Here is a 22,970-nt window from a genome sequence, read left to right on the forward strand (position 1 = left end):
TTGTACAGTTCTTATTTAAAATTGGTGATTTGGGTTAGGGCCATAACTAGAATTATTCCTTGCCTAAGGTTTCAATGAGGTGGCAAGATAATTCATTCTAAACGTAAGCTCTGTAGAGTTCATTTCAATTTATTACTCATTTTAAGTGAACTAATCTAAATTAAAATCTCCTTCAATCAATACCTCATTTTTATCATAGGGTATTCTGACTATATCATACAAATCATTCAACTGCTCCTGTATCCGGCAAAGCTAAAATGGCTTTGTGGTGAAGATGGGTTTCTTTCCTACCGAATGGACTTATCCACAAACGCACACAAGGTAATTGGCATTAGAGCAAAACTCTCCCCAAGCTGTCCACCTCTGAACATTAGCTCTTTGCATATCCACCTGCCAGCATCCTCTAACCATTTATCTTTGCATCATTATAGGATTATTCAAGTAAAATACTAGTAAATACAAACAAGGTGCAGAAATTTATTCCGGACATGGAAAAGAATTATTTTTTCACCCTTTCAGCTTCCCGTTTTAGTTATCAAAATCAATAGCCAGATTGTGCTGCTTGTAACCAATGTCGTTGCATTCATTTCATGCCTGATTCTAATGCTTTTGTTGTTGTGTGGATGGAGTGAAAGAATTTTCTGAACAGATTTTGTTCTAATGTTGCATCTTTATGTGAGGGTAATGACAGTTAGAAAGTAAGGGATGGGGGTTTGTTCTCCTGACAAAGGCCATAAAAAACTTTCAGAAGACTTACTAAGTCGTGTCTTGTTCTTTTGATTATTCTTTTATGTTCTGCTTCTATTACATAGCCTACAATCAATTCATAAAATACAATAAAAAAATCCTGGTTTATACACACACGAAATGGCATGGCTGCATAAAATAGGTGCTGCAGATATTTTATGTCTAGATCCCAGATATCCCTACATATTTCTTTTGGGTTTTTTTCTTTTTAATTTCTTGGCCTTCTCAGTTATGCTTATGATTTTTCAAGTGCAAGAGATATGAAAAGATATTTCAAAATGCTCTCATTCAGCAAAGCACTTCAGCATGCACCTACCTTTAATCATATGAATGGGTCCCTTGAAGTCCTTTGGATTTATACGTTAAAATATCTTGCTGTTTTCAGTCTCAGTGCTACAGAGCACTGAATACTCTGTGCACCAACAGCACTCTTCAGCACATGCTTAATCTAAGACAAGGGTAGTTCTACTTTAATCCCTAAAATTGAGCGCCTCCTTGAAGAGCCCAGAGGAACCAGTGACTGACGCTACAGCTACATTACTGCAATGAAGTTTTATTCCCATAACCTGGCATGCCTTAGTGAGGTCTCGGGAAAAGCCAGACACGTCCTTCCTCCCATCTCACGCACCCCAGGAGGTGTTTTCTGACTGATTAGAGGACAAGAAACCCAGCGCACACCTGAAGGTAAATCTGGCCACAGCACTGAGTGCTAATGACGTTGCTGTTAGACAATTTGTAGGTGTTAGAACCAAAAAGACTCTGTGAGACATGGCATGAGAGGCAAGAGATAACAGAGGGATGCATGTAGATTGGCTATAAAATGCATAAGCTATTTAGCCCCTAACAGAGGATCAGAATGCACAAGAGCATTCAAGGCCTCTTTTTCTAAAATGCCCGTGCATAGCCCTGGGTCGTGGCTCCTTGCAGTCACTGCTCTGTGGTCGTGCTTGTGCCTTTAGATCTGAGAAAACAGTGCACTGTAAGTAGATGTGTGATTGTGCGGTCACATTTCAAAATAAGTCACTTGAAAATAATTCATCTAAAGATTTACGAACGTGCCATTCATGTCCATGAAATTGTCTTCACTCAGAAAAACTATTGCACTATTTAGTCCTTAAAGTACCATGTACAAAGGCTACTCTTTTAGATCGATAGACTCAGTTTTGAGTTCTTCCCTTTAAGTAGAGGAATGGACTGTATAAAGCTAAATTATGCCATGGTGTTGGAGTGTATATAAGTCTTTAACTATACTCTGTGGTTCACTGGTTCTCATTCTTTCTCAAGAACACATGGGTATGCTATAAAAGAGAGACACTACTCACAGCTTTGAGGAGCTTGTTTTGAAAGAAAACATCAATCTCTTGAACTGACAGGTTTTACAAGAACTAATCTGGATCTTCCAACACCTTCTTCCAGCTTTACAACTGTTCTTCTATACTGCCAACCTTCTCTACCTCCCTTGGGGGAGAAAGTCTACTGGAGCCCAAAATAGAAGCATTTCCACCACGTTTCTAAAACGCAGTTCCCCTATGTAATTGTCGTTGCCCCTAACAACTCTTAAAAATGTGACAAGTGACAACACTTAGCTGCCAATCAAGCTATATTTAAAATTTGAGAGGGCAAGACTCGAAAAATGTATGATAAACACCCTGCGTTAGCCCATGGGTATAGATCAGAGGCAAGACTTGGTAGGTCTACTCCACCTCTAACTGCTGCTATGCTATCACTAGTGGATTAAAATATATTGAAATTAGCACATCTCTGACACAGCCCCTTTTTGACAGAGACTAGAATGAACCACACTGTGAACTCCACTCTGCTTGTCTCTGCCTTGCATTAAACTCAAGAGATCAAAATGATATCAGACATAACACCTTTAATACAGGAATAGTGAATAAGCTTATATGAAGAGAGCACATAATTCTTCTTGTTAGGCTTGTTCTCCCAGCCTCTGCTTGAAGTTCCTAATGCTGAAATTCCTCATTCCTAAAAGTTTCAGTAAAAACACACACAAAAAAAAAAAAGATCCCAAAAGTTCTGGTGAGATAAGAAAAGATGAAGAGATGCCACACTGTTTACTCCGCATCAGCCTTTCATTAAAAAGAGATTTGCCTTGCTGGGAGTAAGGGGGACGCAGGGAGGTCAGACCTTTAGTAGGTAAATCTGCTTGAAATTGGTTCTGCTGAAGAATTGGGAATATAACATATCATGCATATTGTCACCAAGAACAGAATTCATAGGCATATAGGTATCTGCTTTACACTATAAGATAAAAATACTCGTTTAGGCAGACATCAGATTCAGGCTGTTACCAAGAATTTACTCTTCTGAGAAAGAAGCTTGACCTAGATTTCTTTCCACATAAATGAAGTTGCATAAAATAGAATTAAACCTGTTGAGCAATGTAGCAGAAGTGTAAGCTTTCATAACACATAAACCTTTGTCTGCAGTATTACAACTAAATCCTCTGAACAGGAGATGATGAAATGGACTGCAGTTTCTTCATAAGTCCTTCTCAAAAAGTCTTGGATGATCTGATACGAAAAAGTAACGCATACCAAAGCAATGCATTAAGGAGAGCTGTTCTGCACAGGGAATCTGCAAACAGGCTGGGAAGGATCTTGATTAAGTTCAGAAAGCAGCTCTCAAAGGAATGGCACTGCAGGTTGCTGGAAAGGCAAGTTTAAACGTATTTCTGGTCCTGTTTATTTGAATGAAGTGTGGCTTTCCTCTTTGGGAACAGAAAAGTTTGAAGATCTCTCTATCTCTGCGGAAACTACCTTCACTCTCCTTCCCAAATGCAGTATCAAAAGCTGTCACACAGTGGGAAGAAAAGTGCTTTACAAAGTAAGAAACTGTTTCTCCCTCATCTGGCCTGAGGTAAAAAGAAATGTCAATATACATGTAACTGCTAGATGAACCTTGAAAGGCTAGGAGCTCTGGCTTGGCAGCAGAATTACTCTAGTTCAAAGAAGCAAATATGTTGTGGCCTTATTGCTTTAGGCAGACCTATTTATCAATGTTAGTGATAGGATCACACAGAGAAACTGGGCAGGCGTTCAAGAATCAGAAAAGCATTAACCATATTGCCTTGTGTGAAACAGTGGCTTCTGAGGAGGAGTAGATAGGGATCAGGTGTCCTCCCCTAAATCTTCTGAGACCTTCCTTGTTCCAAATTGGCCACTAAATATGCCTCTTTGCCTGCTCTGTTCATGAAAAGAGTATTACTCTTTTTAAATCATCAAAGAGAACAATAGGTGTTACTGTTGGAGCTTTGGTTTTGTTCTACTGATGTTAAAGCAAAGTTCTGAAACAAAACACTTGACATTTCTGCTTGGTCTGGGAACAAAACCAGAGAGCAATCCAAAACCTGTGATCTGAGTCAACCCTGGGGATGAGATTTCATCTACATCGATGATGGAGCAAGATCATCATACCCACGTAGGGATGGGGGTGAAGCTAAGCCTTGAGCTTGGGTTTTGGCTGCTGAAGTTCAAAAGCGTTCCCATAAGAGGTTTCAGCTCTCTTCCTAAAAAGAAAAATGGCTAAGGGCTTCAACATTAAGAAATTTCAGGCAAGCCTGTCCTGGTTTGAGGTAAAAAATGGTAATATCCTCTGAAAATTTCAAAATTACACCTCCTGCGTCACATTGACACCGGAGAGCCAAGCCACTTGCCAGCTGCTCCATTCCTGACAGGGACCCCAGACCCTGCCCGCGGTTCATACTTGTGCTGCATCTGCTCTTTTGTCAAGGGTGGCCCTGCCCGGCCAGCAGATTTGTCCTAAGTAGGACAAGGCCACACTGACAATTTGTATGTATGGTTTGTGGTTGGGCTTCCTTCCAGTCAAAATATGTAAAGCCAACTTCAGTGGATTCCAGCTCCAGATCAAGAATCAACAAACAGCCTGGAATTTTGTCCTACACCAAATCCTAAAGCAGAGTTTAAGCTTTTCTATCACTCCTCTAGCTATGCTGGCATCGTTGCTGTTTATTACAATGTTATTTTTATAAGGTTGTAAGGAAGGCGTGTAACTGGATGAATCATGTTGGTAGTCTAAAGTTTTATGCTCTCTTTCTTCACCCATCATTCAGTACGCATAACAAATCAGCATCCCAAGTAATTGCAGCTAGACTTGATTTCTTACACAAAGTGTCATGAGTAAAGAACAACGTTGCCATTCACAGAATCACAGAGTCACAGAATGGTTCGGATTGGAAGGGACCTTAAAGATCATCTAGTTCCAACCCCCCCTGCCATGGGCAGGGACACCTCCCACTAGACCAGGCTGCTCAAAGCCCCATCCATCCGTTCATTTGATGATCACTCACTGATTGCTTTGTTACTGACAATTTACCCTACAGATTATCTGGAACCGCAACAAAAGATACGGACATCCACTTCTGTATTTATGTAAGTGAAATTGCTCAGGGACTGAGATGAAGATTTTCAATGTCTGAAAAGCTTAAGGAATTGAAAATGAAGACAGAGAATGTAAAAAACACATCGTTTGTCCTTGAGATAGAGACAAGATGTGCAAGTGACTGACTCAATGCACGTCTTTCCTGTCTCTCACCTTCCTAAAGTAAGATTTAAGTGGAATTGACATGAATATAAATCTGGCTCTGGTTCTCAGCTCTTATAGGATTTAGAGGATGTGTGTAGGGAATGAACACAGATATTCAGGTGATCCTGTCTATGATTCTGCATAGAAGATGGCACTATTTTCACCCAAGAGGTTGTAGATGTGGGATTAATCTCCTTAGACAAAGATGGGAATGGACCCAACATCTAGACCAAGTGACCTGAGCAAGGGCTCTCCAATGAATAGAAAGAATTACTGTTCTTCCTCCTCTGATGTTTTATATGAACAGCTGATATCCCGGTATTATCCAAGAGGGATACCTGAAGGCATTGAAGTGCCTTCTCCATGGATCCTCAGGGGGCTTATGCATGAACTGAGCCCCTCACCACATTGCATGGCTAAGTCCCAGTGAAGAAATGCCTGGAAGAAGAATTTGAGGTCCCTAAAGAGACCTTACCAACGACATATCAGTAACGCCATGGTCATTGACACTTTCAGTGGCAGCTGAGTAGAAATTTGGTGTCTTGCCATCTTGCAACTTCTGTTGCAGTTTCCTCATAACAATTCTTCTTCCACACCAACAGCTTCTCCCCTTTTACAGAAAGGACTCAGGAAATGGCTGCACCTTAATTCTCCACCTTTTATTATTTCCCAGGTTGCCACCCAAACAAATGATGAAAAAGGGAGCTACAATTTATGGTATGCCGAAGGCCCATCTGTGGGAAGCTAATTGTTTTTCCGCAGACACTTCCATATTTATTTTCTTTTTCATCATCTCTGTAACTGCATTTGAACCAGAGGCCACAGCAATCATGGCAACCACCCACACTGACAGCACATGCTTTTATTTTTCTTGGCAACAATTATTTATCCAGCTTGTCAAGTTGCTGATGACATTGAAATAGCATCTGTTTCACACTGTCTGCATCACTTAATGCAGAAAGACACAGTTCTCTGGCCCATTTTATTGATTCTTGTGACGTTTCCCTCTATTTAAGTTTTCTGTTCTTGGCACCTTTTCTATTTCTTGGCCTTGGCTTGTTAACTGTATCCTTGTTCATTTTATTAGTTTATTTGCTGCTGCTAAGGAACAATTTCATTCTCGCAGTGAGCTCTTTCCAAAGACCAGTCTCCAAATCTTTCCATTGTTCCCTGTGCTGCCTTAGAGCTCTGCAATCCATACACACTCCCTGGAGCAACGCTTTACTTCATCCGCAATAAATCTGTGATAAAATACAGAATCACTTGGAAAACAGTATAAGACTACTGTGCAATAGGTAAAATAGCCGCAAAAGGAGACGGCAAGCCAGGCCTGCCAGCCACCTTGTGCTGCTCTGCTGAAAGGTGTGACTCTCAGGAACATCACAGTCATGACCACCTTGTGTTCCAGCTGACCGCTAGGAGAATGAGATCATGGTTTCAACACCAAAGATCTCATCTTCCAGAGGCAGCTCCGTTCAGATAGTACTGGGTAACTTGAAGCTCACTTCACTTCTAAACTCTTTTAGGGATCCACATTTTTAATCCTTTATCAGTCTTACTTAAAGGACAGTTTCAGAGAAGTGTAAGCAGCTGGGCTCCACGGTGGGACACGTGGGTGATGGCTCCTCTTTGTTCTGCTTTTTTCCAACGAGTTTACCTTCCTGGGGGAGAGACACTGATTCAGCTCCTTCCCCAACCAAAGCGGAAAGAAAAGTCTCTTGCTTTCCAGAAAAGTACCTCAGCATTGCCATTGCAGAAGGGCATTGCTCCTTCCTCTGGTGAAGCTGTTGCCCTCTGGACTGCCTTACTAAGTACATATATATAGAAAATATGAGGGCATGAGTCTAGTTATCAGGGTATTCACTGTGAAGATGGTGAGGAAGGATTCCAGGACTTGGTATTTAATACAAGAAAACAGAAAGCTAACTGTAATGCATTAGTTAGAGCATTTCACTGAAAAAAAATGGCCAACTTACTGAATTTGGCATATTTCATCCAGTACCACCTTCTGGACCAGAAGTCTTATATTTCAGCCACCTCCAAGCACCCTTGGGTATTTGCAACATTTGCATTTCCTGGATTTGGAATACTTACTCTTGCTGTCCTAATGCAACCTCTAAAACAGAAACACGTTTCTCGAGTTCCTGCTGGATCTGTTGCACAGCTGGACAGTCCCAGAGCATCCGCAACTTTGCTGGTACTAGGACACAGAGTTGTTTGCATACATATATGTGTGTGTGTGTGTGTGTGTTCGCGCGCACACAAATATCTACATACGTGCACATCTCTATAGAGACACTGTAAATGAAATTCCAACTTTAGACGCAAACTCAGTCACCCCAGCTATGTACATGTCAAACACGACTAGAATACATTGTTACTACCTCTACTTCGTTAATTGTGAACTTCTTGTTTAATTGCCCTATTGTACACTTTTACCCCCTTACATTTCCCCCCTGTGAATTTGTCTTTCAAACCATAATTTCAAACACTTGCTTTTGGTGTTCTAATCTAATCCCTTTCCCTCCCAATGGGACCATATGCCTTAAATTGCCTTAAGAAAAATGCGTCTTTATTCTTTGGAGAATTGCTAGCAGATTGATTAATTTTTCTAGAGATATTAAAGAAGGGATGACTGAAGATTATAAATAAATATAAGAATTCTTGGTGAGCTGCATTGTTCTTAGGGAGCTGCATTGTGTAACTACTTGACCTCAGCACTGTTTTATGTCAATCCCTTGCAGGTTCAGTGCTGCGTTCGGTATGCGCCTTGAGCATTTGATATTCAAGCTTAATCTACCACACTGTAAATCACATGCATGTGTGATTCTTGGCAAATTAATGAACTTTTTGCTTGATTGAAAATAATTGAAGTGTCCTTGGACTTGCTAAAAGGATACTAGCCCTACTAAATTTCAGTCAGAAGTGAGCTATACCACTTATTAGTCAATATAATTTGGTAGATTTCTGTGATTAAAACTTAACGGTCTCCTGTGTAAATTCCATTCTATTCCAACCCCCTCAGGGCACGTCTATGCAGGAAGGAGCAAACTGAACCATACTGCCTCTACTAACACTCTGAAATGGCCAGATACAATCTAGCATGGGTCCAAAAGCAGCATTAGTGTGGCGTTGTGCCCAAGCTAATAAGTCCTGCTGACAAGACTAGGACCAGATACAGAAGTAGGCTGGTGCCGCGCCAGCACTTTCCCCTCATATCACCACTCAAAGCTGTCGTCTTTCACAGGGTATTTCCTCTTCAATCCCACATTTTGGTAATCATGGGTGCCTCAGGCTGCACATGGCTCAAACACTTGAGCAAGGAGGGTGGTCTAATTCCCTGGGCTCTTCGGTTCATACTGTATCCAGGCTGCTCTCCAGCCCTATCCGCAAGATCAAATTTCCTGCATGTTCACGCTGTCACATCACACCCTGGCAACCATGTGTGGTTGCTCTCCGTGAAGCTACACGGTCCATGCGGGGTGCTCAGTCATCTCTCACATTGGCCTGACTGCACCGTCACAAAGGCAGCCCTCCCAGATGGTAGGTCCTTCACATCATGGAAGCATCCCGCAGCAGGCTATCTCCACAGAAGGGCAAGGTACACGGCCACTCCCCAGGACCAAACCTCTTGCCTGCCCAGAGTACTAACCAAGGTCCTCTGCCGTCAGAGAGCAGAAGCCAGGTGGAGAAGGCACTACATTGCCTTTTGGCACTATATAGCACAAAGATAACACTCAGAATTCATGAATATACATATTTCAAATCAGATCTGTCTTTAGTAGGGCAGAAAGCATTTTTCTTTCAGAGCCCAGCATCCCTGATGCCTCAAGCTTTCCACCTCTGTTGCTGCCAACAGCTTGACCTTTCATTCTCCCTTCCTGCCTGCTGCAGTGCCAGGCAAAAGCGAAAACAGCCAGGACCCACACGGAGCTGCCCCACGCCAGAGCCAGCTCATTGTCTGGTTGATGCTGCTCGCACCACCCGCTTCCTGCTGCCTTCCCCTCTGCCGCACCTCCAGAGGCCAGCCTGCCTTCCCCAGCCCGGCGTTCACAGGGGTCCCCTACACAAGGATCTTTTCCTGAAAAGGACTTGTCAGCGAGGCACAACGTGCAGTGTGTGTATCCTGATGAGACGTCTGGCATTGTCTTCTCCAGGTGCCTGTATGAGAGAGCTCCTCTCTTGGGGGTTTCTGTACAGCCACAGGTACAGGTATTCTCATGACAGTGTTCCCTGGAACTTTCTGAAATATTACAGAACTGAACACGTGGAGGCAAGCAAATCCCAGTGTCTAAACCCTAACTTGATTTTCTCCTCTCAATGCCCAACTGCACATACCCTCCCTCACCACCCCCGAAAAGACAGAGTCCTGTTGTTTCTCCAGAACTTTGGGTACTTTTATGTTCATGCAAGTGCTGTTCTTTGGGGGGAGACTATAGGGTCTGCTGCTTGCCTATAGCCTGTGTGATTGACGTCACACACTAACATATTTAGGTTCTTGCCAGGAATAAAGTGTGAGCTCTGGTTCTGGGCTGCCCACCCAGGTTCTGGGCTCCCTTCCTTTATGGCTCTTAAAGGTGAGATTATTTCCCTGGGTGGACACTATATCATGGTGCCGTACAGTTTAGGATGGAAAATCAAGATTTGGGATGAGGACTACTGCAGGGGCTTCTGGGGTACATGTTATCACACAAGATACCCCAAGCGTCATGCCTGGAGTTGCCCTCAGCACCTGATGTTTGAACAGGGTGGTTGATTGTCAGCACTGACCTGACAGAGCGATGCATATTGTGATTCTCGTGATTTCTAATAAGGAAAGGGTCAGTCTTGACTAATGTTAGCTTCAATAAATTCAGGTTGAGAGATTTAGACTGCAATGAACTTTCCCAAGAAGTATCTTTTAAGTGTTTGTAGCAAATCCATACAACTCTTTGAAAGACTTCTGTGGCCACAGATAATTTCATTTTCTTATTGTGGCTGTAGAATTAATTAGTTAACAGATAGCCAAGAAGTTATTTGAGAACAATATGGAACCTCAGGGATCCAGCAAGACCAATGTCTATACCTTACATGGTGAAACCACAAACTAGAGGCTTGGGGACTGGCAGGGAAACACAAGGGATCAAAAATGCGTTTTTAAGAAGTTAACTTCATTGTTTTGTTAGGTGGCACAGACATTTCCCTTACAATATGAAGTTTGAGGCTTTTCTGAGGCCAGATAATGACCTGGCACCATGAACCCATTATCTGGAGGCAGATTTTAAATGCATTGGATTGACATGAAGGTGAATCATTATGGTAAAGAAGAGCTCTGGATATACTTTACACAAAAACTGAGCAGACACACTCTGAACTCTATCATTTAAAGTTACAGTGCTCCTTTACTGGGTGGCAAAGATGGAATTAGCATTGCAAAAGCCACCGTAAATGTGTTGGAGTGGTATTCTGGGAAAGGAACTCAACAGTGGCAAGAAAACAGAGATGAAATGGAAGAGATGTGAAGGCAGTAACTTGAAAGAGCCCCTGCAGCTGGTGTAGGAAATTGGATAGGAATGGTACATTATCTCTCAGGGCAGGATGGATATTCAAGCTGCCATAGACTTGAATGAACATGGGGTGTGATATTCCCTGAAGTTGATTAAAGTCCTATTGTTGATTTCAGTGGTACAAGATTGTGTCCTGGGGTCAGTTCTGTGCAGAGGAGGGTGAAGAGAAGGTGATATGAAAAGAAAAGAAAACAAAATAAAACCAGAAAGGAATTTTCTGACTGCCTTGATTCATGGACCTCAGCATTAACTTTGCATTACCTCTCTGCACGCAAGCCATGGAGTCAGCCAGGCCCCTTTGGCCCTCGTCTGTTGCGAGCAAGTCTCAGTGTCTCATCATACCTGAAAGCTGAATGTGGCCCTCAGAGGGACATTCGCACATGTAGCTTTCAGCCCCAGTTAGGCCCCATAGGCTCCCTCTAGTAAGGAAAAGCAAAAAGCTTCTCCAAAGGTTACTCGAAACACCCAAAGGAAGATCCTGCTCTGACTGTCCGCCTGAATGGTTTAGCTCGCTCACTGCTATGGAGAGCATCTAGACATTACATGGGCATCCAAATTAGGTTCTTCAAAAATAGACTCCATATAGCTTCTTTTAATGTTTGAAGATCATAATCTTTTGCAGAAGTTGCTCTCACTTTGCTAAAAAAAGTCTGAAAATTCTTCTTACTTTGCATGGCATATGTGGCAGTAACGACTTTTGTGGCACAACTGTTAAACAGAGAAGAGGAGCAGTGTTTGGTTGGACCAAAAGTCTCCCTAGACCCATATCTTCTCTTTTAACAGCAGCTATAAACAGAGACTTGGAGAAAAGTAAGAACATAGCAAGCATGTGTGGTATTTTCCGCTATTATTCTGCCAGACTGCAGGCATTGTCAGCACAGGACATCCTAATCCAAACATGGGTTTCTATGTGGTCTATTTTTCTCTTCCATGAGCATGTGCAGCCTCCTCTGAACCTAGATTAATTAATGCTTTATACAACTACAAAATCAGCACCAGCTTTGCAAAGTGAAGATGTGTGTCAGAAACTGTCTCGGTCAGGAAGCAAAGTTAAGTGGGGATGACTGTAGCCTTCTTATTGCAGAGAGAAGAGAATTCATCTTCTTTTAGGGGTTTTTTTGGAAACTCATTATCAGGACTCGGCTTTTAAGACAGACTGTGGAAACCATGTGCTGCTCTTCCTCTATCTGTAGTATGAATAACACTGCTACAAGAGAAAAATATTAGCGTTGCTAGGTTGGGAAAACTGTGCACTTCTTGTAAAAACTGATTCCTTTCTGTGTCTTTCCATCAGAGATGTAAAAAGGGGCCAGCTGGCTAAAATAAACAGATAAGGAAGTAGATAAGGACCCTGTGACAGCTGGGAACTAAAAGGTCCATGATAGGACTGAGAAGCCTATTTCAGGGAGATGAACTTCACTGGAAGATTGCCAGGGGTCTACAAATTTTTAAAAAAATACTAGAAACTACTAAAACAGACACAGAGAAAAACATTAGCTTCCAGATAATTAGATATGATCATATAAAAAGCTCTGTGTTAATCACGGATACACGTAGCCATTCCACTTGACTGCAGTAGCCTGATTCATCCCTAGTTCTCCATGCTTTAAAACACGGAGGTGTAAGAAATCAGAACAAGTAACTCTTACTCTAAGCAGTACAGGAGCCTAAAAAAGCCCCCAGCCCCAAAACTCATTCCGTGGAATAAATGCTGTAGATTTTCCATAGAACTTGAATAATAATTGCCAGCATAAAATATTCACTTGCACAACTGTATAAATAAGCTAGCAGAGTTGTGCTGTGGTCAGTCTGAAAGCTAAATAGCTTGCCAGAGTTACTTCACAAAGCTCTGAAATATGTATCAGGAAGGTACAACATATAAAAAAGCAATACAGCTTTCTCGTTAAAGCTTTTCTATCTGTACAGTGCTACAGGCTAAACCGCATAAAATACTCACTGAAAATCCCCTCATCAGTCGTTTCTTTGTCATAGTCAGAAGAACATTGAACCGCAACTGTTGTATTTGGCAAATAATATCAGCACCTGCAAATGAATTCAAAATATCTATTGCTAAGATTAAGACAATTCAACTGATCGTAAATTGAAACTGCATGAGCAGGATGGAGGGAACACTTGTCTGCTGGCACAGTAATTCTTGCACGCATGCTTTTCAGCAGGGTGTTAATTCTACAGGCGAGACATCATTATAAACCTCTAGCTGGTATAGTTCTCAAGATCTTGAGAACTTGCCACTGTTGCTGGTCTATGGACATGGCAGACGTACATTATAAATAAACTTTTTTTTTAATGAATTTTTTTGAATGTTTTAGTGAACATGCCATTTCAGAGAGAAAGATCATGGGGATTCACCTTGTCTCTCCTCTTGCTCCAAGACAGTACAAACTATGCCAGACATGCCTAAAAGATATTTGTTTTAGCTGCTTTAAAAGACCTCCAGTGAATGGGATTTCACAATTCTTCCAGCAAAGCTGCTCCAGCATTTAACCATTCCTATAATATAATAGCTTTTTGGAACAGATTTTTTCTTAATATACAGGTCTCAAACTGGACAGTTTACTGATTTGAAATAGTCCATATGACTCCAGAATTATCCCTCTGTGTCCTGTGTATACTCTGTCTTGAAGAATCATATTTATGCAAGTTCCAAGTTAAGGTTTTTTTCTAATTGTCAGTTTGTGAAACTTCCCCTTCATTTCATATGGAAGAAGGGGTGGAGGGGTTGCCCTCTACATCAAGAAATGGACAGAGTGTGAAGAGCTGTCACTGGAGAATAGCCACGAGCAGGTTGAAAGCTTATGGGTAAGAATTAGAGACCAAGTCAGCAAAGGGAACCTTGTGGTAGGTGTCTACTACACACTGCGTGATCAAGGGGAGCCTATTGATGAAACCTTCTTACTCCAGCTACAGGAGGCATCGCGCTCGCAGGCTCTCATCCTGCTGAGGGACTTCAACCACCCCAATATCTGCTGGAAAAGTAGCACGGCGAGCTGCAGGCAATCCAGGAGACTCCTGAAATGCATTGAAGATAACTTCTTAAGCCAGGTAATAGACAGGCCTACCAGAGGGGATGCAATACTGGACCTGTTGGTCACCAACACAAGTGAGCTAATCAGTGACATCAAGATTGGAGGCAGCCTGGGCTGCAGCGATCATGCACCGGTGGAGTTTCTGAAAGTCAGGCTGGAATCTTATATTTACAACACTCACAGAAACCATAACCACACTAATATGTGCAATCTGATGCCATATCCAGAAACCAAATTGGCTGGCAAGGGGTTATTGACGATGCTGGAAATCGGAACAAAAGCTCAGATGAATTTTAAGATTGGAGACTGGATTTTTAGACTGGAGGGGAAAATCAGTATTTATAACACAGAAGTAGGAAAAACTGGATGTTATTGAGTTATGTTTGGAGTAAACACTTCTACGGAGAAGAAAAATAGCTTCATGATTTAAATTCTTTTGATTACTTAGTTTATCCAAATACTCTGCCAGTGCGAATTTCTGGAAATCTGACAGAAAAATTAAGTGCATCAAATCAGAAATAGGATAAAATTATCTTCAGCCTCTGCATTCTCATCTGTAAATACAGCATAGGCTGCTTCATTTGCAAACTTCCACCAAGCAGTTTCTGAATACACCCTTCTCAAAGAAATCAAACGTACGGACACAAGTATGGCCTGAGTGAAGCTACACACAGGGACCAGAGCAAAAATAGAGAGCTGTTTTCATGGCTGGAAAAGGATTTGTTTCAATAAACAGTTTACACAATCATTTGACAAAGACTAACAATGCTGCTCCTACTGGAGGCAAGTGGCTGATTAGCAGGAAATAAACAACCTTATATTAACAACCGCCCCATTACTAGATGTTGGGGAAGCATCAACTTGGATTTATATTTAATTATGTGACGAGAGAGCTTCACATGCAATTGCTGGCTTGTTCGAGGACAAATGAGAAGTTAAAGAGAAGAACGTCTTTCAACATCCATATGATGACAGAGAGTAAGTTTAATCATCTCTCCTCCTCTCCAGAAAGATTAGCGATGTGACGGAAGGAACGCTCTGTTCACTGCTTGTATTCCCAGAGAGAGATGATAACTCATTATAGGTGCAAAAATGTGCCTGCAGCCTACTGCATATTGAGAATGTGAACGCAGAGTTAAGAAAGTGGGAACCTGGAACAGGACTTTTAATATGTGAGACACAGTATAGCGAGTAATGCAATGAACAACATCTGCAGAGCTCCAGGCAATTGGTATAACCAGCTATTCTCCCAGTACGAGCTAAACATCACACTTAGATGAAGTAAAAACGTGCAAGCAGTACTAAACAAAACTATGTGGGGTTTCTTTCTTCCTTGACGATGGGGAATGGGAAAAGCCCCTACTAGGTTTTCAGTTTGGTGGTATTTCCATCAAATTATAATTCAGCGATTTATTTTCTCTCTTAAACAAATGATGCAAGTATCTCACATATTCAGGTTTCACAGCTTCTTATTTTATTTCTTGAACAAGTAAGCGACAGTTAGCTAATTCTTGGTCAAACAGGATACCTGCAACTATATTCAAGTGCCATGCTACTGTTGCTAGGCTAGTAAATAAAATGGCTTCTATGATTTTCAGCCCTGCTACTTTTTCTAGTGGGGAATGAATGCTGTCTATGCCTGAACGAGTGAGCCAGTCGGAGTTTTAAAATGGAAGCAATTCTCCTGGGCTTCCATTCAGTGCCTACCGCTCTTCATGGAAAGCATGAGCGGATTTTTGCTAAGAAATTACTGATACATTTTTCTCACTCCCGATGTTACTTTAAAAGACTGAAGTGATTGAGATATTGAAGAAGGAAATTCGTTCTTCCCCCCTTCCCCCCCGTCCCCCCCCCCGCCTCCCAAACTCTCTATGGCATACTGTCCAATTTTTGTCAAGAACTAGCACAGAAATTATCCAGGCAGGGCTAGAAGGACACCCCTGGGACTACTTCTCGATAGGGAGAAAAATCATAAAAGCACCTTCAGAATATGCTACCACGGTACGGTGGACTTTGAAATCACTCTTGGCAGGGGCTGGGAAAAGTGATTAAAACCTGGGCTTCGTGATTTCATTTCTCTCTCATTCTCTTCTTTCCCACCAGAAGAGCACTGAATTAGATATATATTTATATTGCTAATGAGAATGTCTACAGCTATATTTAAAGGGATAATTATTTATGACAAGAGATGAGAGTGCCTTTTTTTTCTTTTGGGCTTAATCTAACCACACTCTGATGGGACTTGAATTTCCTTATGTGTTGATTTACATGCCATGGTTGAATTCTTTTGACCTGGAGCTGTGCAGCACAAGCCTGGCTAAATTTTGCTATTTTGCTCTAATTTATGCAGTTACAGGGGAGTTGCCCTCTGCTCACAAATAGAACAATGAAGGACCGAGCAGCAGTAAGTGGAGATGGGACTGGTGGATATCCATCCCTTGCAGACACATCTCACTTAAATTTCTACAGTATTCTGTTATCACGCAGGTATTTCTCTTTGTTCATACTATCTGCCAGGTGCTGGACAGATGGAAATCCACCTGTGACATCATTCCTCTGGACCTCAAAAGGGTAAATCAAAGACAATTATGGGAAGCTTTTGTAAAAAGAAAAGAGAGAATTTAAAGTAAATATATTCCCTGTTTCTCATTCTCAGTAGTACTATCAACTACTTTAACTGTATAAAAAATGTAAATAGGTGATAGACTAGTAATATTTGGTTATTTCTAGGCAGGGTCCATTCCAATTCTCACTGAATTAAAGGGCAATATTTCCGCTGTTTGACTTTGAATGAAGCGTTGAATACCTATGCCTTCACCGACTCACCTCAGTGCGCACCTAACTTACAGCAGAAAGCTGCAGTTGTACTCAGCGTGTTTGTAAACCGCAGAACATTGATAAAGCAGTGAACAATATACTGACATTTTAGAACAGAATAGAATAGAATAGAATAGAATAGAATAGAATAGAATAGAATAGAATAGTTCAGTTGGAAGGACATACAATGATCATCTAGTCCAACTGCCTGACCACTTCAGGGCTGACCTAAAGCATGTTGTTAGGGGCATTGTCTCAATGCATCTTAAACACGACAGGCTTGGGGCATCAACCACCTCTCTAGAAAGTCTGCTGCAGTGTTTGACCACTCTCTCAGTAAAGAAATGCTTCCTAAGGGTAGCATTATAAGAACAACTTTAAAATCTCCCATATATTTGGCAGATTACTTGACTTTTCCTTGTTACAATTTTCTTTTCCTGTTCTCCCTAAAAAGTCTGTTGAGTACAGCAAAAACATTAACCAGTCCTGAAGCTTCTTGTCACTAGGCTAATGCAGGATCACCTAGCAAAGAATTTCAGTTCTCTAGCCCAGCTCTTGCATATGTGAAGCATTCCCCATCACTCCTTTAAAATTCAGCATTGGCGTAGGCACTCTGCCTGAGGAAGGAATCTTGGTCCAGCCATCAGTTATCTTGAATCCGGCTTTGAACAATTTTCCATTCCCCTGATCTACACCAAATAAATACACATACTAACAAATATCACGACCCTAAAATAGCCAAATTTAAACATTCCTAGCCTGAGCCTTTCTTTCCTTGCTCCAAACCCTCAGCTTGTTGATCTTTCAAGCATTAAAAAAAATGAAATTTTGTGAAGTTAATGGAAGATGCAAGAAAGATTGGCTCAGTTGCAGGAGCAGTCACAAGCTTTTCTTCGAGCTGTCAGTAAAGATATTTTGATTCCAGTCTTACAAAGCACATATGTTGTCATGTCCTCGATCCCCATGGGTCCCCTCTGTTCTGGTCACCAATGGTGCACCCTCTGTCTTCCCATCTCCACCAAGCTGGAGAGGCTTTTGGTGATGTGAGAAATCCAGCTGCTCCCCCCTGCGACTAGCCCTTTGGAGCATTCACCTTCAAGCCAGATTCTCAAACTAGGAGTTGTCTCCCAGCTAGGTACAGACCCGTAGGTGGTGCCTGAAATGACCGGTAGAAAGTTGTATGTGTCCCACCTGGAACTGCCCATGACTGGAGCCCTCACTTGAGATGTAGGAGACCAAGACAGAAGTCCTTATTCTAGTCCCCGCACCACAGGCTAATGTGAGTTGGGGTTTCAATGTGAGTCTTCCTTTCTCACCCAATGCACATTTAATTAATTTACAGAGTCACAAATTTGCAAGAATAAAGGTGGTTAGTGAGGGCACTTCCCTGAGACATGGGATCAATCAACCAGAACAGAGATTTTAACCTGAATTTCCTGTGTGATTTAAAAAACTAGGAAGCTGATTGATCTCAGCAGCATCCTCCATCCCTTAACAAACCCCTCTTAGACATGTCTCAGAATTGATTCTTCAGTGCCTAAATAGCCTGGGAATTAGCCATTACAAAACTGCAATTAGGTTTTGACAGGGCCATTTAAAACTAACCTCCTCTGAGAACAGCGAGCAGGTAAAAAGAGAAGAAAACAATGACGCCCCAGTGCTTCAAGCAGGTTTAGTTCCAGTTCTGAAAGCTAAATGAATTTGGAGCACAAAGGTTTTTTGCTCAGACTGTTGTCCCTAAATTTCTTAGGTGTTTAAACAATCTCTGCTTCCTACTTCTTTCTTTCTAAATTGGCTCCTGTATTTCAGCCCCTTGCATCTGTTTCCACAGACAGCCAGGTGAGAGTTTGTTGCCCTACAACGGAGTTCAAAACTGAGCCTCACATCCAAATTTCAATAATGGCAACTTCTAAAAATTGTCGAGTATGAACGAGTATCAGTTTTGTGTATTACATAAACAACTGTACTTCACTGCTCTCTCATTGCTCTTCTGCCTGCATTTTGGAATAAGATGGCACTTGCACCACTTCCCAGGAGTATATGAAAAAAGGTTCAAAACCTCATTAGCTCCCATGTCAGGAAATTTTCAAGCAAATTCCATGTTTGCCTGCATAAATCATACTCTGTTCCACTTCACCGAGGTTTCTCAAGCTTTTTCAGTCTCTAGCAACGATGTTGTAATAACTGATAGAATGTACCACATCAGTTTGCATCATTTTCCTTTATTCATATTTAAATCTTTCAAATATTTGTCTGGTAAAGACAGAAGTTTTCTTTTGCCTTTATTAGTCCTGCTGGAATCGGAACGAACAGTAGTTCACTCCTAACAACTTTTGCTCTTTTATTGTGATTTCCTTTTTTTTCCTTTACAGAAAACATTTCCCTTATTTTATAGCCCAAAATGGCCAGATGAGACAGTCACTTGTCTGAGTGAATCCTCTCCTGCAGTCCCAGTGGGGTGCTACCCACTCGCTCAGTGTTACAAATGTGGAACTGTTCTGCAATCAGTTATTAATGGTGTCCGTTAGCCCTCCGAGGTGTTTGCAATATGACTGCAGGGGACCAGCACAATGGAGGGAAGTCTGGGACGCCGCACGGAGGAAAGGCACGTAGAGCCACCTAATAGCATGCAGCTGTCAGAGGCAGCAGTGCCTGCAGAAGAGAGCCAGGAGCTCTGCTGAGGGCAGCATAGACAGGCTGAGCGGCGGTGGTGGTGATGTGCCATGTGGCATGGTCACAGCGTCCCTGTAACGTCAGGGCTTTGGCCCAGATGAAGCTCCAAACGGAGGACACAGCCCTGCAGCCGCGGGCTGCAGGGGTGCCTGGGGACTCTCGCTGGGGCCGCGGCTCGGGTGGGAGGTGGGCTCATTGCCTGCAGAAGATATGTGCTGGTGGGTGATCTGTGTCGCCAAGAGAGCTGCAGGAGATCAGCAGACTGCACAGCATCAGAGATGATGGGAAAGAGATTGTCCAGATCTTCTAACAGACCCCACAGAGCCTGAACATCCAGCTGTACTGAAGGAGACACAGGGAGAATCTGAGCTCGTCTGGTTGGGAGATGGAGACTCCCAAAATGACCAAGGCTGGAAGCTTCTGAGTTATGGCACCATGAGGATGGAACCTTGACAGACTGGAGAAATGGGCTGACAGAGAATTGGCAGCTGGTGACAGGAGGTGATCACTCTCTGCTCAGCACTGGTGAGAAACACCTGGGTACTATGTCCAGCACTAGGCTCCCCAGTGCAAAAGACATGACACACTGTAGTGAGTCCATTGCAGGGCCATGACAATGGTTAAGGGACCGGAGCATCTGTCATATGATGAGAGGCTGAGAGGTGGGACTGTTCCACCTGGAGAAGAGAAGTTTCAGGAGAAGTCTTACCCACAAATACCTGTTGTGGGAGTGAAGAAGACCAAACCAAGCTTTTCTTGGTGGTGCCCAGTGAGAGGACAAGAGGCAAAGGGCACAAATTGAAATACAGGAATTACTTAAATGTAAGAAAAAAATATTCTGCTGTGAGAGTGACTGAGCACTGGAACAGGTTGCCCAAAGAGATTGTGGAGCCTCCATCCTTGGACACCTGGCCGGACATGATGCTGAGAATCCCACTGTAGCTGATCCTGCTTTGAGCAAGGAGTTTGGCCTAGACAATAGCCAGCGTTGCCATACAACTTCAGCTGTGTCTTGAGAAAAACTGCCTCGTGAAACTTTTCAGATTGTCGAGGATGCTGTGATATTAGCTGACTCTCCTGCTGAGCATTGACGACTGGTCAAAGCCCAGGAAAACAGAACAACAAACGCACTTTAGCAGCATTTTAGAAAAGGTTCTTTTACTCATGGTACTTACTTATGACTTAAGGTACCATAGAGTTGCAAACACGATGGAAACTGTGGAGAGTTCTTCTAGTTTTAAAACTTTTTTCCTTTAATAAGCTTTGCTTATGTAGCAATATAACTACTAGCTTGGTTTCCAGAGCGCTGTCTGCCTGTGGGATCCCTAAGTGAAAAACCTCTTGAATTCAGACAGAGAAATGCAAATGATACTGAGGGTACAGTAGCCCTAAGTATGTAGGAATCGCAGACTTCTACCCAGAGTAGGTAACTTACTGAATTTTGACACATGAAAGAGGGCTATCGAACAGAATAAGAGGTACTGGGTTAGGGGACCAGCCCATGGTCCAGCCCTGTGAAAAATATTGTTCTCTTCAGCCTACCAGGAGATAACAGGGAGAGTGAAGTTGTTTAAGTTGCTTAGGGGACATGGATCACAGGCTTTTTCTTTCTCATTGTCATGATGATCAGTATATTAAATGAAAGATATAAAGAATTTTAAGATACCTTCATATATTTGACTATCATAGCCATCTTAATTAGTTTTCAGGCCAGTCTTTTCCTGCATAACCTTTAGGAGCAACAGCTTAAGATCCTGATCTTATTCACATCTTCAGTCCCCATAGCATCCCGAGTTATGCTCAGACACATACATAAATATGAGCTGAATTTTGGCTCATACAAAAGAGCAGGTTGGTTTTTTTTCAACCCATCACAGTTCTACTGTGCATTCCAACTGTGATTAACTCATTATAGGTGAACCAACTTACAGAAAAAAATATTAATTAAAGAAACTTCACAATAAACAAAGACATAAAATGTTCTTCATCCTGAACACAGTCTCTTACCATAGCCCCCATAGACATCTGGCTCCATAAGGGATAGCGGAATGTTCAGAGATTATCAGAAATTTTCCAGCAACACAACTTTTCATCAGAAGATACAGATTTTTGGAGTACGAAGGATTCATTTGAAACGTTTCAGATTTTACAGACTTTCATCAAGTTAATTCCTGCTGATCTGTCCTCAGGTTAGGTATCTTAGAAGCTGCGGCGTCACTGTTATCAGAGTGTTCAATAAAACTAACAGTCTTGACAACTTCATTAGAGTTGTTATCTGCTGAAATCAAGCAGCACGCCAACTTCACTTGACACCTACGAGGTCTGGGAAGCCACCCTTCACGGAAAGCTTGGAAATTTTATGTTTCTTTTCAAATTCAGACTTTCAAAAATGAAATCTCCTACAATGCAGAAACACTGCTCTTTGGCCAGGTCTAATTCCATTTGACTTGGCAGTGGTCCTATCCATGACACAGGCCCTGTCCAGAAATCATTACCAGGAAACTGCATTTAGTTCCCATTGGTGCTGGGATTTTTGCCTGAGTATAGACTTCAGCATTAAGCTAGAAAAATATAGCATCACTAAATCCAAATTAATACATCTGCAGAAGAACTATATTAACAATATATCTTGCATCCACAGACATTTGGGGGGGAAAAGTGTCTATGAGATACAGCTTATCAGGTAGTTCCCAGCCCTGGGACCCAAAACACAAAGGCTTAATTTCTAGTTTTAGGAACTGCTACTTTGTGCCTCTGTTTTCCCACCAGTAAGACAGGATAATGAGCTCTTCCTCCTTTATAAAGCATTTTAAGATCTACTGGGGTTACGCTGATTAAGAAATAGTCATATTTGGTTTGCTATTATTTAAAATAATGAAAATGAATACATCACTGAATTAATTTGAATTTTCCTAACCTCCCCACTTGGATTTTTCCCTTATTACATCAGGCCTCTACAGAATCATTTAATAATGTCATATATAAACAATATGTTATTAATACGATTTTTAATATGGTCAATCCACAACAAATACAAGCCATGATCCCACACTGTTAAGAAAATCCACTGATGGAAATCTGTGCTTAAACTGCGCAAGACACAACTTGTTAAAAAAAAACTGGCCAACAAACATAATACTCCTGAAAATGTGGAGCTGACCACCATGAGATATGAACATGCCAAAATCTACTTTAGCCTACTCAGCAAGCACATCTTGAAGCATTTCTGCCTACAGACTCCTAGGAATCATACTGCCTAGCTCTAACCTACAATCTGCTGAGGTATAATTCTGCTTGGAGCTGCTCTGAAGTGGGCATGGCCAGCATCCCCGCTGGGAGCAAGCCCAGAAGCTGCTCCCTGGTTCTTCCCTGTGCTCATCCCCTCTCTTGACCCATAAATTCACACACTTAGGGAGCTGGCAGGAGAAAAAGAACAGGGAAAACATTTGCTCCATCTTGTATCGATTTGGCTCACGGTTATGTGTATCAGGAAAGAGGGCATGGGCCAGTCTGACCCGCCTGAATTCAGCGTCACTTTTCCAAGTGTAGCCCAGTGTCCTTGTACGATTTTCTT

The sequence above is a fragment of the Chroicocephalus ridibundus genome, chromosome 2, assembly GCF_963924245.1.
Source record: "Chroicocephalus ridibundus chromosome 2, bChrRid1.1, whole genome shotgun sequence".
In the NCBI taxonomy this organism is placed as follows: Eukaryota; Metazoa; Chordata; class Aves; order Charadriiformes; family Laridae; genus Chroicocephalus; species Chroicocephalus ridibundus.